The sequence below is a fragment of the Balaenoptera ricei genome, chromosome 8, assembly GCF_028023285.1.
Source record: "Balaenoptera ricei isolate mBalRic1 chromosome 8, mBalRic1.hap2, whole genome shotgun sequence".
Lineage (NCBI taxonomy): Eukaryota > Metazoa > Chordata > Mammalia > Artiodactyla > Balaenopteridae > Balaenoptera > Balaenoptera ricei.
This window is the reverse complement of record NC_082646.1, coordinates 108768654-108785450: the sequence shown is the minus strand read 5'-3', so window position 1 is coordinate 108785450 and position 16797 is coordinate 108768654. Positions and strand designations below refer to the sequence as shown.

The 16797-nt window shown below is 43.3% G+C and overlaps 1 long non-coding RNA gene across 3 annotated transcripts in view; it reads right to left on the bottom strand.

Moving 5' to 3' along the window:
* The window catches only part of LOC132371030 (uncharacterized), a 47347-nt gene extending 31592 nt beyond the window's left edge, over window positions 1-15755 (bottom strand). For all 3 annotated transcript variants that reach the window (XR_009504738.1, XR_009504737.1, XR_009504736.1), the window contains exons 1-2: window positions 15416-15755; window positions 12584-12752 (exon numbers count right to left, since the gene is read on the bottom strand). This is a non-coding gene — a long non-coding RNA (uncharacterized LOC132371030). The remainder of the gene's footprint in view (window positions 1-12583; window positions 12753-15415) is intronic.
* Between the last annotated feature and the right edge of the window lie 1042 nt (window positions 15756-16797).

Here is a 16797-nt window from a genome sequence, read left to right as displayed (position 1 = left end):
CATGTGGGATCTTCCCAGCCCAGGGCTCGAACCCGTGTCCCCTGCATTGGCAGGCGGATTCTTAACCTCTGTGCCACCAGGGAAGTCCCTCTCTAAGTACTTCTTTAGCTGCACTACACAAATTTTGATATGCTGTGCTTCCATTATTGTTCAGTTTAAAATAGTATCTAATTTCATTTGTTTTCTACTTTGACTCATTAGTTATACAGAAATACGTTCTTTAATTTCTAAACATCTGTGGATTTTCTAGAATTTTTTTTTCTAATTTAATTCCATTGTGATTAGAGAGCATAGTCTATGAGATTTTCATCTTTTGAAATTTATTGAGATTTATCTTATGGCCCAGGATATAATCTAGCTTAGTGAATATTCCATGTGTACTTGAAAAAAAAAAAGTTCTGCATTTATTCTGCAATTATGGGGTGGAGTTTCTTTAATGTCAATTATATCAAGTTGGTTGATTGAATTGTTCTGATTTTCTAAATCCTATTGCTTTTTTGCCTAGATGTTCTATCAATTATCAGTAGAGGAGTTTTCAAATCCCTGACTGTAAGTGTGCATTTGTCTGTTTTTTCCCTTTAGTTCTGTCAGCTTTTTATTTTATTTTATTTTATTTTATTTATTTTTTATACAGCAGGTTCTCATTAGTCATCCATTTTATACACATCAGTGTATACATGTCAATCCCAATCTCCCAATTCATCCCCCCACCCCCCCACCCCCTGCCACTTTCCCCCCTTGGTGTCCATATATTTGTTCTCTACATCTGTATCTCTATTTCTGCCCTGCAAACCGGTTCATCTGTACCATTTTTCTAGGTTCCACATATATGCGTTAATATACGATATTTGTTTTTCTCTCTCTGACTTACTTCACTCTGTGTGACAGTCTCTAGATCCACCCACGTCTCTACAAATGACCCAATTTCATTCCTTTTTATGGCTGAGTAATACTCCATTGTATATATGTACCACATCTTCTTTATCCATTCGTCTGTCGACGGGCATTTAGGTTGCTTCCATGACCAGGCTATTGTAAACAGTGCTGCAATGAACATTGGGGTGCATGTGTCTTTTTGAATTATGGTTTTCTCTGGGTATATGCCCAGTAGTGGGATTGCTGGGTCATATGGTAATTATATTTTTAGTGTTTTGTTTTTTTTTTAAACACTTTTTTTTTTTTTATTTTATTGATTGATTGCTATGTTGGGTCTTCGTTTCTGTGCTAGGGCTTTCTCTAGTTGTGGCAAACGGGGGCCACTCTTCATCGCGGTGCACAGGCCTCTCACTATCGTGGCCTCTCTTGTTGCGGAGCACAGGCTCCAGACGCGCAGGCTCAGCAGCTGTGGCTCACGGGCCCAGTTGCTCCACGGCATGTGGGATCTTCCCAGACCAGGGCTCGAACCCGTGTCCCCTGCACTAGCAGGCAGATTCTCAACCACTGTGCCACCAGGGAAGCCCTATTTTTAGTTTTTTAAGGAACCTCCATACTGTTCTCCATAGTGGCTGTATCAATTTACATTCCCACCAACAGTGCAAGAGGGCTCCCTTTTCCCCACACCCTCTCCAGCATTTGTTGTTTGTAGATTTTCTGATGATGCCCATTCTAACCGGTGTGAGGTGATACCTCACTGTAGTTTTGATTTCCGTTTCTCTAATAATTAGTGATGTTGAGCAGCTTTTCATGTGCTTCTTGGCCATCTGTATGTCTTCTTTGGAGAAATGTCTATTTAGGTTTTCTGCCCATTTATTTTTTTTAGTAAATTTATTTTATTTATTTATTATTTTTGCCTGCGTTGGGTCTTCGTTGCTGCATGAGGGCTTTCTCTAGTTGCGGCGAGCAGGGGCTACTCTTTGTTGCTTCTCATTGTGGTGGCTTCTCTTGTTGTGGAGCATGGGCTCTAGGCACACGGGCTTCAGTAGTTGTGGCACGCAGGCTCGGTAGTTGTGGCTCACGGGTTCTAGAGCGCAGGCTCAGTAGTTGTGGCGCATGGGCTTAGTTGCTCTGCGGCATGTGGGATCTTCCTGGACCAGGGCTTGAACCCGTGTCCCCTGCATTGGCAGGTGGATTCCTAACCACTGCGCCACCAGGGAAGCCCTTCTGCCCATTTTTTGATTGGGTTGTTTGTTTTTTTAATATTGAGCTCCATGAGCAGTTTATATATTTTGGAGATTAATCCTTTGTCCGTTGATTCGTTTGCAAATATTTTCTCCCATTCTGACCGCTGTCTTTTCGTCTTGTTTGTAGTTTCCTTTGCTTTGCAAAAGCTTTGGAGTTTCATTAGGTCCCATTTGTTTATTTTTGTTTTTATTTCCATTACTCTAGGAGGTGGATCAAAAAAGATCTTGCTGTGATTTATGTCAAGGAGTGTTCTTCCTATGTTTTCCTCTAAGCGTTTTATAGTGTCTGGTCTTACATTTAGGTCTCTAATCTATTTTGAGTTTATTTTTGTGTATGGTGTTAGGGATTGTTCTAATTTCATTCTTCTACATGTAGCTGTCCAGTTTTCCCAGCACCACTTATTGAAGAGACTGTCTTTTCTCCATTGTATATCCTTGCCTCTTTTGTCATAGATTAGTTGACCATAGGTGCGTGGGTTTATCTCTGGGCATTCTATCCTGTTCCATTGATCTATATTTCTGTTTTTGTGCCAGTACCATATTGTCTTGATTACTGTACTTTGTAGTATAGTCTGAAGTCAGGGAGTCTGATTCCTCCAGCTCCGTTTTTTCCCCCTCAAGACTGCTTTGGCTATTTGGGGTCTTTTGTGTCTCCATACAAATTTTAAGATTTTTTTGTTCTAGTTCTGTAAAAAATGCCACTGGTAATTTGATAGGGATTGCACTGAATCTGTAGATTGCTTTGGGCAGTATAGTCATTTTCACACTATTGATTCTTCCAATCCAAGAACATGGTATATCTCTCCATCTGTGTGTGTCATCTTTGATTTCTTTCATCAGTGTCTTATAGTTTTCTGAGTACAGGTCTTTTGCCTCCTTAGGTAGGTTTATTCCTAGGTATTTTATTCTTTTTGTTGCAAGGGTGAATGGGATTGTTTCCTTAATTTCTCTTTCTGATCTTTTGTTGTTAGTGTATAGGAATGCAAGAGATTTCTATGCATTAATTTTGTATCCTGCAACTTTACCAAATTCATTGATTAGCTCTAGTAGTTTCCTGGTGGCATCTTTAGGATTCTCTAGGTATGGTATCATGTCATCTGCAAACAGTGACAGTTTTACTTCTTCTTTTCCAATTTGTATTCCTTTTATCTCTTTTTCTTTTCTGATTGCCGTGGCTAGGACTTCCAAAACCAAGCTGAATAATAGTGGTGAGAGTGGACATCCTTGCCTTGTTCCTGATCTTAGAGGAAATGCTTTCAGTTTTTCACCATTGAGAATGATGTTTGCTGTGGGTTTGTCACATATGGCCTTTATTATGTTGAGGTAGGTTCCCTCTATGCCCACTTTCTGGAGAGATTTTTTTATCATAAATGGGTGTTGAATTTTGTCAAAAGCTTTCTCTGCATCTATGGAGATGATCATATGGTTTTTATTCTTCAATTTGTTAATATGGTGTATCCCATTGATTGATTTGCATATATTGAAGAATCCTTGCATCCCTGGGATAAATCCCACTTGATCATGGTGTATGATCCTTTTAATGTGTTGTTGGATTCTGTTTGCTAGTATTTTGTTGAGGATTTGTGCATCTATATTCATCAGTGATATTGGTCTGTAATTTTCTTTTTTTGTAGTATCTTTGGTTTTGGTATCAGGGTGATGGTGGCTTCATAGAATGAGTTTGGAGTGTTCCTTCCTCTGCAATACTTTGGAAGAGTTTGAGAAGGATGGGTGTTAGCTCTTCTCTAAATGTTTGATAGAATTCACCTGTGAAGCTATCTCATCCTGGACTTTTGTTTGTTGGAAGATTTTTAATCACAGTTTCAATTTCATTACTTGTGATTGGTCTGTTCATATTTTCTATTTCTTCCTGGTTCAGTCTTGGAAGGTTATACCTTTCTAAGAATTTGTCCATTTCTTCCAGGTTGTCCATTTTAGTGGCATAGAGTTGCTTGTAGTAGTCTCTTAGGATGCTTTGTATTTCTGCGGTGTCCGTTGTAACTTCTCCTTTTCCATTTCTAATTTTATTGATTTGAGTCCTCTCCCTCTTCTTCTTGATGAGTCTGGCTAAAGGTTTATCAATTTTGTTTATCTTCTCAAAGAACCAGCTTTTAGTTTTATTGATCTTTGCTATTGTTTTCTTTGTTTCTATTTCATTTATTTCTGCTCTGATCTTTATGATTTCTTTCCTTCTACTAACTTTGGGTTTTCTTTGTTCTTCTTTCTCTAGTTCCTTTAGGTGTAAGGTTAGGTTGTTTATTTCAGATTTTTCTTGTTTCTTGAGGTAGGCTTGTATAGCTATAAACTTCCTTCTTAGAACTGCTTTTGCTGCATCCCATAGGTTTTGGATCGTCATGTTTTCATTGTCATTTGCCTCTAGGTATTTTTTGATTTCCTCTTTGATCTCTTCAGTGATCTCTTGGTTATTTAGTAACGTGTTGTTTAGCCTCCATGTGTTTGTGTTTTTTACGTTTTTTTCCCCTGTAATTGATTTCTAATCTCATGGCGTTGTGGTTGGAAAAGATGCTTGATATGATTTCAATTTTCTTAAATTTACCGAGGCTTGATTTGTGACCCAAGATGTGATCTATCCTGGAGAATGTTCCTTGTGCACTTGAGAAGAAAGTGTAATCTGCTGTTTTTGGATGGAATGTCTTATAAATAGCAATTAAATCTATCTGGTCTACTGTGTCATTTAAAGCTTGTGTTTCCTTATTAATTTTCTGCCTGGATGATCTGTCCATTGGTGTAAGTGAGGTGTTAAAGTCCCCCAGTATTATTGTGTTACTGTCGATTTCCTCTTTTATAGCTGTTAACAGTTGCCTTATGTATTGAGGTGCTCCTATGTTGGGTGCATATATATTTATAATTGTTATATCTTCTTCTTGGATTGATCCCTTGATCATTATGTAGTGTCCTTCCTTGTCTCTTGTAACGTTCTTTATTTTAAAGTCTATTTTATCTGATATGAGTATTGCTACTCCACCTTTCTTTTGATTTCCTTTTGCATGGAATATCTTTTTCCATCCCCTCACTTTCAGTCTGTATGTGTCCCTGGGTCTGAAGTGGGTCTCTTGTAGACAGCATATATATGGGTCTTGTTTTTGTATCCATTCAGTGAGACTGTGTCTTTTGGTTGGAGTATTTAATCCATTCACGTTTAAGGAAATTATCGATATGTATGTTCCTATTACCTTTTTCTTAACTGTTATGGGTTTGTTTTTGTAGGTCTTTTTCTTCTCTTGTGTTTCCCACTTAGAGAAATTCCTTTAGCATTTGTTGTAGAGCTGGTTTGGTGGTGCTGAATTCTCTTAGCTTTTGATTATCTGTAAAGTTTTTGATTTCTCCATCGAATCTGAATGAGATCCTTGTTGGGTAGAGTAATCTTGGTTGTAGGTTCTTCCCTTTCATCACTTTAATTATATCATGCCACTCCCTTCTGGCTTGTAGAGTTCCTGCTGAGAAATCAGCTGTTAACCTTATGGGAGTTCCCTTGTATGTTATTTGTCGTTTTTCCCTTGCTGCTTTCAATAATTTTTCTTTGTCTTTAATTTTTGTCAGTTTGATTACTGTGTGTCTCGGCGTGTTTCTCCTTGGGTTTATCCTGCCTGGGACTCTCTGCGCTTCCTGGACTTGGTGGCTATTTCCTTTCCCATGTTAGGGAAGTTTTCGACTATAATCTCTTCAAATATTTTCTCGGGTCCTTTCTCTCTCTCTTCTCCTTCTGCGACCCCTATACTGTGAATGTTGTTGCATTTAATGTTGTCCCAGAGGTCTCTTAGGCTGTCTTCATTCTTTTCATTCTTTTTTCTTTATTCTGTTCCACAGCAGTAGATTCCACCATTCTGTCTTCCAGGTCACTTATCCATTCTTCTGCCTCAGTTATTCTGCTATTGATTCCTTCTAGTGTATTTTTCATTTCATTTCAGTTATTGTATTGTTCATCTCTGTTTGTTTGTTCTTTAATTCTTCTAGGTCTTTGTTAAACATTTCTTGCATCTTCTCAATCTTTGCCTCCATTCTTTTTCCGAGGTCCTGGATCATCTTCACTATCATTATTCTGAATTCTTTTTCTGGAAGGTTGCCTATCTCCACGTCATTTAGTTGTTTTCCTGGGGTTTTATCTTGTTCCTTCATCTGGTACAAAGTCCTCTGCCTTTTCATTTTGTTTATCTTTCTGTGAATGTGGTTTTCCTTCCACAGGCTGCAGAATTGTAGTTCTTCTTGCTTCTGCTGTCTGCCCTCTGGTGGATGAGGCTATCTAAGAGGTTTGTCAGTTCTGTCAGCTTTTATTTCATTTTTTGTAGCTCTGTTACTGGGTGCATATACATTTAGGATTATATCTTCCCTCTTCAATTGACCCTTTTTTGATTATGAAATGTCTCTCCTTTTCTCTGCTAATTCTCCTTGTCGTGACATTTCTTTGTCCAATATTAATAGAGCCGTATCAGCTTTCTATGTGCATAGGATATCTTTTTTCATCCTTTTACATTGTGTCTGTATATTAAGATTATACCTCTTTTAGATATATACAGGTTGAACAACACAGGTTTGAACTGCAGGGTCCATTTATACACGGATTTTTTTTCAGTAAATATGTACTACAGTACTAAACGATCATCGGTTGGTTGATTCCGTTGATGCAGAACTGAGGATAGGGAGGGCCAGCTGTAAAGTTATACTCACATTTTCCACTGCAGGGAGGGTTGGTGCCCCTTACCCCTGCATTGTTCAAGGGTCAACTATAGTTGGGTTTTGACTTTTTATTCTGACTAGCTCTGTTTTTTAATTGGAGCATTTCTATTTAATGGAATTATTAATACAGTTGGGTTTAAGTCTGTGTTAGTTTGCAAGGGCTGCCATAACAAAGTACCATGGATTGGGTGGCTTAAACAACAGAAATTTATTTACTCATAGTTCTGGAAGCAGGAAGTCTGAGATTACGGTGTTGGCAGAGTTGGTTCCTTCTGAGGGCTGTGAGGAAAGGATCTATTCCAGGCCTCAGTCTCTGGCTTGCAGACAACCATCTTCTCCCTGTGCCTTCACATCATTTTCTCTCTGTACATGTCTGTGTCCCAATTTCCTCTTCTTATAAGGACACCAGTCATATTGGATTAGGGTCTACCCTAATGACCACATTTTAACATAATACTTCTATAAAGACTCTATCTCCTTGGAAAAGTAGGATATAATAACCAAGGACAGGGTTTATTAAAATAAAGCTGTAATTAGTATTTAAAAAAAATTGTTATAACAGCAGAGATTGGCACAACACTGTAAATCAACTATACTTCAATAAAAAGAAAATAAAATCAGAAAAAAGATTATATATCTATCTATATGTATATGTATCTGCATATCTGCATGAAATAAAGGAGTTTATCTTTAATGAAGCTTAAAAAAACCCAAAACAACAAAGACTCTATCTCCAAAAAAATAAAATAAAATAAATTTTTAAAGACAAAAAAAACAAGACTCTGTCTCCAAATAAGTCACATTTGGAGGTGCAGGATTTCAATATATGCTTTGGTGGGGGACACAATTCAACCCATAACAAAGTCTATCATCTTGCTATTTGTTTTCTATTTGCCCCATATGTTCTTTTTTTATTATTGTATTTTAAAAATTAATTAATTTATTTATTTTTGGCTGCGTTGGGTCTTCGTTGCTGCACGCAGGCTTTCTCTAGTTGTCGCGAGTGGGGGCTACTCTTTGTTGCGGTGCGCGGGCTTCTCATTGCAGTGGCTTCTCTCGTAGTGGAGCACGGGCTCTAGGCGCACAGGCTTCAGTAGGTGTAGCACACGGGCTCAGTTGTTGTGGCTCGCGGGCTCTAGAGCACAGGCTCAGTAGTGGTGGAGCACGGGCTTAGTTGCTCCGCGGCATGTGGGATCTTCCCGGACCAGGGATTGAATCCATGTCCCCTGCATTGGCAGGCGGATTCTTAACCACTGTGCCACCAGGGAAGGTCTGCCCTATATGTTCTTTTGTTCCTCAGTTCTTTTCCTGACTTCTTTTGAGGAATTGAATATTATTTTTATATTAATATCATGCATAATTAATATTATAAATGTAATAGTATTAATTATTAATATAGATATAATTGTCACACATTATAATTCAATATTAAATATAATTAATATTATACTTTATTTCATCTCTTTGCATTTTAGCTATACCTTTTTATTATTTTTAATGATTGCTCTAGAAATTATAAATATGTATCACTAATTTCTCACAGTGTAATTGAACTCCACATTTCACAAAAGAAGAAACTATAATATAATCTACTCTCCCATTTTTTGTACTATTATCATATATTTTATTCCTACATATGTCATAAACTGCATCTTACAATTGTATTACTTTTGCTGTAAACAGTCATTTGTCTTTTATGGAAATTAAGAGAAGAAAAAAGCCATTCTTTTATAATTACCCAGAATTATCAATTCTGTGCTCTTCATTCCTTCCTATAGATCCAAGTTTGCAAATTTCCTTTCAGCCTAAATAACTTCATTTAGCATTTCTCACAGTGCAAGTCTGCTGGCAGTAAATTCTCTTATCTTTCATTTTTCTGAAAAAGTCTTTATTCCTCTTTCATTTTGAAGGATATTTTCATTGGCTATAGAATTCTAGACTGAAACTCTCCCTTTGTCAGCAATTTAAAGGTGTGATTCCATTGTCTTCTATCCCCCTTTTCTTCCTATCATTGTACCCCTATATGTAAGTTGTCTTAGTGGTTCAGCATCAACACTAATGAGATAAAGCAATATTAAATGATTGAAAACGCAAGAGAGAGCATGTCCCTTATGTGGTATTCTTGCAAAAAGGTTTAACCTGAATCTAATTGTGAGGAAGCATTCAAAGAAATTCAAATTGAGATATTTTACCAGAAAACGAGCTTCGATTCTTCAAAAATATCAATGTCATGAAAAACAAAAAGGCAAGAAGACTAGTCTAGATTTTAGGGCTATGTGGAGAAATGTAATTATGGCCTAATTAGTCTAAATAATAATACTGCACTGGGAAATTTCTTGGTCGCCATGGAAAATAGTTTGCCAGTTCCTCATAAAGTTAAACACAGACTTAGCATATGACCCAGCAATTCCACTTCTAGGTATATACCTGAAAGAATTGAAAGCAGGGACTCAAACAGATACTTGCACACCCGTGCTCCTGGCAGCATTGTTCACAACAGCCAAAAGGTGGAAACAACCCAAGTGTCCATCAACAGATGAGTAGCTAAACAAAGTATGATATACACATACAATAGAATATTACTCAACCTTTAAAAGGAATGAAATTCTGACAATGCTACAACATGGATGAACCTTGAAGACATTATGCTAAGTGAAATAAGCCAGACACAAAAGGACAAATATTGCATGATTCCACTTACATTAACTACCTAGAACAGGAAACTTCATAGAGACAGAAAGTAGAACAGAGGTTACCAGGGGAGGATGGGATATTTACTGGGTACAGTTTCTTTTCAGGATGATGAAAAAGTTCTGGAAGTGGATAGTGGTGATGGTTGCATAACACTGTGAATGTACTTAATGCCACAATTGTATACATGGTTTTTTTTAACATCTTTATTGGAGTATAATTGCTTTACAATGTTGTGTTAGTTTCTGCTGTATAACAAAGTGAATCAGCTATATGCAACACAACTGTATACTTAAAATGGTTAAAATAGTAAATTTCATGTTATGTATATTTTACCACAAATTTTTAAAAAGGATATTGTGGTTACATGAGAAAATGTCCTCATTTTTAGGAGATATGGGCCAAAATATTTAGGGGTGAAGTGTCTTAATGCCTGCAACTTATTTTTAGTGGATCTAGGGAAAAAAGAGAGAGAAAAGAGAAAGAAACGTGGCAAAAGGTTAACAACTGGTGAATCTATATGCATGTTCATTGTACTACTCTTTCAACTTTTCTGTAAGACTGAAGATGTTCAAAATACAAAGAAGGTGCTCAATAAATATTTTAAAATGAATAAATGAATGTGAGAGAGGACCCTCCCAGACAGAGAGAAAAGCAGGAGCAAAGGTTAAGAGGAAGAAAAAGTGCTTTCAAGAAACACTGAGTAATCTAGTTTGATTTGAGTCAAAGGTGCATGCTAGGACGTTCTGGAAGATAAAGCCAGAAAGGTAGGTAGGCTGTGTGCCAAACTGGGAAAGGCCCTGAGCTAAAGAACAGAGAGCCTGTACTGTTCCTGGCTAGCAACAGGGAGCACCACGGAAGGCAATAAACATGGCAGTAACATGTGAAGTGATGCAATTCTTCTGCAAGATTAATCTAGTCATGATGCCCTGGACAGACCAAAGGGCATCACAGCTAGGAGGCTATTACATTAGTCTAGGCATGGGAGCAGGTACTTGGGCTAGGTGGAGGAAGTGGGAATAAAAGGCAACTGTTTTGTGAAGGACCTTCAGAATTTGATAACTGAGTAAACGTCGGGTTATCACCCTGAGGTTTACACCTGGGTGTCGGAGAACACAGGAAATGGGAAAGTCAGCAGGAGAGGCTAGTTTGCAGCTCAAGGCTCAAAGACATGAACTATAAGAAAAAGGAGTAGGTTTGGTTTTATCCCTGCTTTCCTGTCAAATGGATCCTTCACAGGCCCTCAGGCTGTCAGACAGGGTCCAATCAGAACCAGAATTCTCCACTGGACCCGCCTCACCTGGCCCCACAACCCATCCCCGGGACCAGCAGGCCCTTAGAGCTGACTGGTACCCTGAGTCCTTCTCTGGTAGTGTCTCTTCAGCATCTCCCCTGGTTCCTTTCTACTTAGCCCGCACATAGTTCGGTCTTCTTGCCCTAACTTCCCCTCTTTTCAGAGTCCTTTTTCCTTAGTAAGAGGAGAGGAATCAAGTGTCTGCCCAAGAGCACCAGTCCTGCAGCATGCAGGCCAAGATCGGCACTCCTAAGCAGCTCAGGTGTGGGTGGGCCAGGGGTGGAGGGAGAGAGGGAAGAGATGACAGAGCTGGGCTGAGGGGGAGGCCAGCACAGGGTGGTGGGTGGGGCAGCAGGGACCGCCTGCAGCATATTTGGCTGCAGGGAGACCCAGGAGGCCTTGCTCCATCCAGACCCACCTGCCATACAGGACACCCAGCAGTACTGGGGTTGGTGGAGGGGGTCTCTGCTTACCAGCTCAGTCATCCCACCGATCCTCAGATAATTCCATTTGTTGCCCCTAAACCACTTACTCTATCCCCATGGCACTCAGCCCTCCTCTCCCAGTTTCCCATTTCTGTGTAGAAAATAAAAGCTCGAGGTCGGCAGGAGTGTGGACATTCTGATGAGGCAGAGCTCAGCCTAGCACAGGAACATTTAGGACACGGAGACAATCAGACTGTGGACAGGGCTGGAGGAGGCAGCTAGCTGAGCCACCAGTGAGGGTGGAAGCTGTGGAGAAAGTCAGAGGCCTTGGAGTCAGTCCACCAAACCAAGAGGTGAGCTGCACAGCAGAGCGCGGCCTGCAGGGGCAGGTGGCTGCTGCCCTGGGCACAGCTGCCCAGCTCCACGCCTTCTCAGGCCGCATGAAGATCAATTATGTGGGGTGCATATAATCAGCTCCTTCTCCTCGCCCCAGCCTCCAGGGAGGGGCAGCCTCCTTCACCCAACCTGTCGCCTGCCACCACAGTTATGTCTGGCCTGGGTTAGGCTGGCACGTGGGGTCTTGCTCTAGCCCGGGCTTGCTCTGGGTGACCCTCCCTGCCACACCTGCCTCCCCAGCTCTACCTCCCAGGCTCACTGATCTGCCATCAGGGGTGCCGGGGGCTGGGGGTTGGTGTCACGACCCAGGCCAGGGAATCCCACTGGGCAGCCTTTGAAAACTTGCCTCCCTACCCACTGGGAAAACAGCTTTTGTATTCTTGGTCCTCAAGCCCAGATACAGAATCCCCTAAAGTGTGCCAGCTCTCCAGGGCGTCTGCCTGGGAACGAGCAAACCTGGCAGAGTAAGGGGAGAAGTACCAGCTCTGGTGTGACCTGTTGCCATGGAAACAAGTCAGTGACTAGCAAGGGCGTGAGAGTGAGAGGCTCTGGTCAAATATGTCCAGCGACAGAGAAGCTGGGCTGGAAAACTGAGGGAAATGGGCAGGGAAATCTGGCTGAAATGGGAAGGAAGGAAAGTCCCGGTTTAACTGCAGGTTAGCCTTACTGGGAGGCAGATGGCACACCTTTAGTGACAGCCAAGGCAGTGGAAAGATGACTGGTCTCAGTGCCACCACTGGCTCTCTGACCTAAACCGAAAAATTCACATCCCTCAGAAGGGAAAGTTAAAGTCGCAACATAAGACTTCCCAGCTGTTGTAAACTGCAGTGGGTCATCGCGCCCCTGAGGTAGGCTGATGTAGGCCTCCACGGCAGTCCCTGAGCTGCACCAGGTCTGCAGTAATTACGGCTTCCCGGGGCACTTCGCTACACAGGAATCCTGACACACCCACAGGCACTTACCTGCAGCCAGTGGAGTAGAAGCAAACTGGAGAGGCAGGACGGAGAAGAAGCGCAGGATTCCGGGGTGGGAGCACAGGCTGCCAGGAAGAGGCTGTAACAGCTCACCTTGGGTCACATCTCCAGGAAAAGGAGCACTTGTGGCCCCCAGAAGTCCTGCACCAACCTACATCTAGGGACAAAACAGACAGTCAGTTGTGTCCCATCCCTTCCTTCGTTGTACTCTTAACCTCTCCCCAGCTTCCTTGTTCTGAGGATGACTGCACCCTCTGTGAGCAACAGAGGGTCCGAGGGGACGTCTAAACAGGACTTGGGAGGCTTTGCCCTGTCCTCAAGCCATTCTCCCTTCAATCTTCTCTGCTCTGCCTTCCTCAAGTCACAGCTCCGTCCCAGCTCCTAAGGAAGTTCTCCACCCCCCAGGTCATGGGACAACTGCTCTGAGTGGTCTGCTTCAGCGCTAGCTCCTGGCGCAAGTTCAGCCCTAGGCAGGCCTGTGGAAGGGCAGGGCCTCGAAGTCAGCCTGAAGATGGTGCTGCAAGCCAGCTTCATTCCTTTGCAGCAGCTGCAGGCCTCGGCAGTCTGTTGGTGTGGTGCACACGGTTTCCCACTCCCAGGTGGGTCACAGCTGGGAGAGAAATGTCTCGGGGGAAGAGTGGGCCATTGAAAAAGAAAAGCCAAGAACAGACACAAATGCCACAACAGCCAAAGGAGTGTCCATCATTGGTCCTCAAGATTGCTTCATGATCCTGTGCTGTACTTTCCTCCCCTTGCAGCTGTTCAGCTCAGTTCCAGGGAAGGAGACTCACAAACCCTCCTACCCATTCACGAGACCCTGTTCACTCTGCTACCAATTGGCTGGTCCTGCACCAAATATGCCAAAGGTATGGCCCTTGCCCCATGATCATCTGCCTCTTCACATTCTTCCCCTGGAAGAGTGGCTGTAAGAAGCATGTGAGCCTAATAAAAGGGCCTCAGGGCAATAGACCACATCTCACTTCCCCTCTGCAGGAAACTCACAGCTCCCGTTCATTCACTATTATTTACTGTGTGCCATCCATGTGCCAAGCTGGGAATAAAAACACTGACCAAAACCCAGTCCCTGTCTTCTGAGAGCTCAGTATCTACAGACATTTCTCCCCCATGTCTCAGGACTGTGGGGAGGGTGCCCAGAATATCTTTTCCCTAATTCTTAGCATATCCACATTCTCCACATCCTTCACAGCCCAGCACAAATGCTGTCTGCTCCTTGGCTCTCATCATATAGCCACTTCGCAGTGGTGTCTCCTGTCTCTGAATGTTCACAGCACACTTACCTGCACCTCTCTCAAGACATGTCACTTTCTACTTATATGTGTTTTGTATGCATAGTTGATCTTCTCTACTAGACTCCATGTTTCTTGAGGGCAAATATCATCTTATACATCTTTGTATCCTTTGGAGTTCCCCCCAAAATACCACGTGCATAACAGGTGCTCAAATAATACTCATGGAATACGGCTTCCACATAAAGATGGCTGTTGGATGAGTGAAGTCTTGTTTGTGAAGCTACTGGGAGTTCTCAGATTTAAAAATAATACATTTTCATCACTAATTAAAAACTCCTTATTAGAATTTTCCCAATTAATACAAAGCTTGAACTCAGTGTAGGTAACATAGGATTCTTATGTATCCCTTATAACTGTATATATATCCAGTTTTATGTAAATGGTATATTATGTAAATATTATAATTCAATAGTCAGCTGTTTCTGCACTATAACATGTAAGTGCTCACATCCTGTGTGTATCTTATGCAAGGAAAGTATCTTCTGCACTACGTGGTGTCCAGCTTTGCACTCTTTCTAATGCTGTGTGGTAATGATATAACCCAGACTACAGCTGAACGGAAGAGATACCCTGGCCATGAGCACCCAGCCTTGGGTAAGCAGGCTCAGGTTTCCCCATCAGAATCAGCCTATAAAACCATCCTTCCTAGGAGGACAGATTTGCCCATCAACAGAGGAAGTGGGGACTTCCCTGGTGGTCCAGTGGGTAAGACTCTGCGCTCCCAATGCAGGGGGCCCCGGTTCTATCCCTGGTCGGGGAACTAGATCTTGCCTGCCTGTCGCAACTAAGTTCGCATGCCACAACTAAAGACGCTGCATGCCACAACTAAGACACGGTGCAGCCTAAATTAATTAATTAATTAAATAGAGGACGTGACTCCAAAAGTTAAGAAAAGTTCTCACAGTGGCTAAGGGATGTTTTTGAAAATATCAGAACTGATGGCTGGGACTGGGATAGCACTTATTACGGGAAGGCTAAAAACTTACTCCATTTAACCATCAAAAACCTGAGGTGGTTCTATCATTACCCCCAGCTTTGCAAATGAGGAAACTGAGGCTCAAGAGATGTAATCACTTTGCCCAAAGTCACATACCCAAGTGTCTCTGACTCTAGATCTTGAGCTGGGATTCTTGCTCAAACCATCCAGGTCCCTTTTTTTCTTTTTGCACTTGGTGTGCTATGAGGGGCAACGACCCCATATCCACTAGAAGAGACCTTAGGGATCATCTGCTTCAACCTCCTTACTTTACGGACAGGAAACTTGGGCTCAGAGAGATAAAGGGACATGTCCCTTAGGTCACACAGAGCCAGGGGCTGCTCTGCAACGGAATCGCAAGGTGCACAAGAGTACCAGTCCAAACTCCATTTTACAGAGGGGGAAATGAAGCCCAGAGCGCTGAGCGCAGGTCCCGGGTCCATCACAGGCAGAGCCGTATCCAACCCTGGGCGCGCTCGTTATCCTGCCCGGCGCTACCAGCACCTTCACCTGGGGCGCCAACCATCAACTCACCGGCCCGCGCCTCGGGAGTACTTGTCGGCGGCGCGCAGGCCTTCGGCCGGGAGTGACAAAACGCTGACGTGGAACGAGCGGGGCCGGGCAGGCCAGAGCCGGACATGGCCTCGCTAACCCGGGCCTCCCCTGGCCCCTTCGCCTCAGAAGGCCGAGGCCCCAGGAGGGCGCGGACGCCCGGACGCCGAGCAGAATTCGGAAGCGCTGGCCCCGGAGGGAGGCAGGGTCGCCTGGCCTCCTCTCCTCAGGCTCCTACTTTGCCCCCTCAACAGTCTGTAGACCCGGTCCTGGCGCCGGGGCACCGGACGGGGAGCAACGGCTCGACCCTCAGCAGAGTCTAGCCACCTGGAGCGAGCAGAGCGAGGTTGCCCTGGAAACGGAAAAAAAAAAAAAAAGGCTCTTCGCGCCTGCGCGGACGCGCTAGGCACAATGGGAAATGTGGTTTCCGGGCTGTCACCTGGTGGCCAGAGGAACGGACGCAAGATGGCGCTCCAGCGTCGCGGTCCGTTCAGAGCCGCAGGGTTCCCCGGCCGCCCTGGGCCCTTTCTGGGCGCTGCCGGCGTAGGAGAGGCCGCGGAGGCCGGAAAGGTAGTTTCTCTTGAGGGGACGCCCTGGCTCGTGACTCGTCTCAGGCCGGGTCGAGCCGGCCCCGACGGAGGGAGAACGTTGTGGAGGTGGGAGCTGGCCCAGGAGGGACCAGCTGCCCGAGGGACCCGAGCTCCTCGTCGCGCAAGTGTTCCAGTCGGTCCGGGCGACCACTCCGGCCCCTAAGAGGCTCCTATATGGGGTGGGAGTTAAATTGGGACCCCGTGAGCAGGGCCTGTCCTGACCATCCCTCCGGCTTCCCTGCCCAGTGCGTTGACTGCCCTGGAACCACCTTCTCCATTCCCGAGTTAGGCCTCTGGACTGAGATCTAGAAACCTAATTCAGGCTCTGTCAGAGACCCAGTTACTTCTCTGAGCCTCAGTTTCCTTATTTCTAAAACGGTGGTAATTGTAATGGCTCCCCTTTCTCCTCTGAGAGTGTTGCAAGGCTCATATGAGATGACTGATGTGCAGGTTGGACAGTCCTTTAAGAACATAAACAGGCATTCCCATTCGTTGTAAATTAGTGCAACTTCTTACAAGGAAATTAGGCAGTGCCCTTCAGAATTAAAAACGAAGAATGAATTTGCTTCGGCAATTCTAGCAATATGTCCTATGGAATTAGTGGCCACGTGTGCACAAGGAAGTATATACAAGGGTACTTAAGCATTACTTGAAATGGAAAAAAAAAAAAACACCCCAGAACAATATAAATGGCCATCAGTAGATGACCACTTAAATCATGATGGATTCCATAAAAGAGAATATGTGTGCTTATCTTAAAAATTAGGCAGAGCT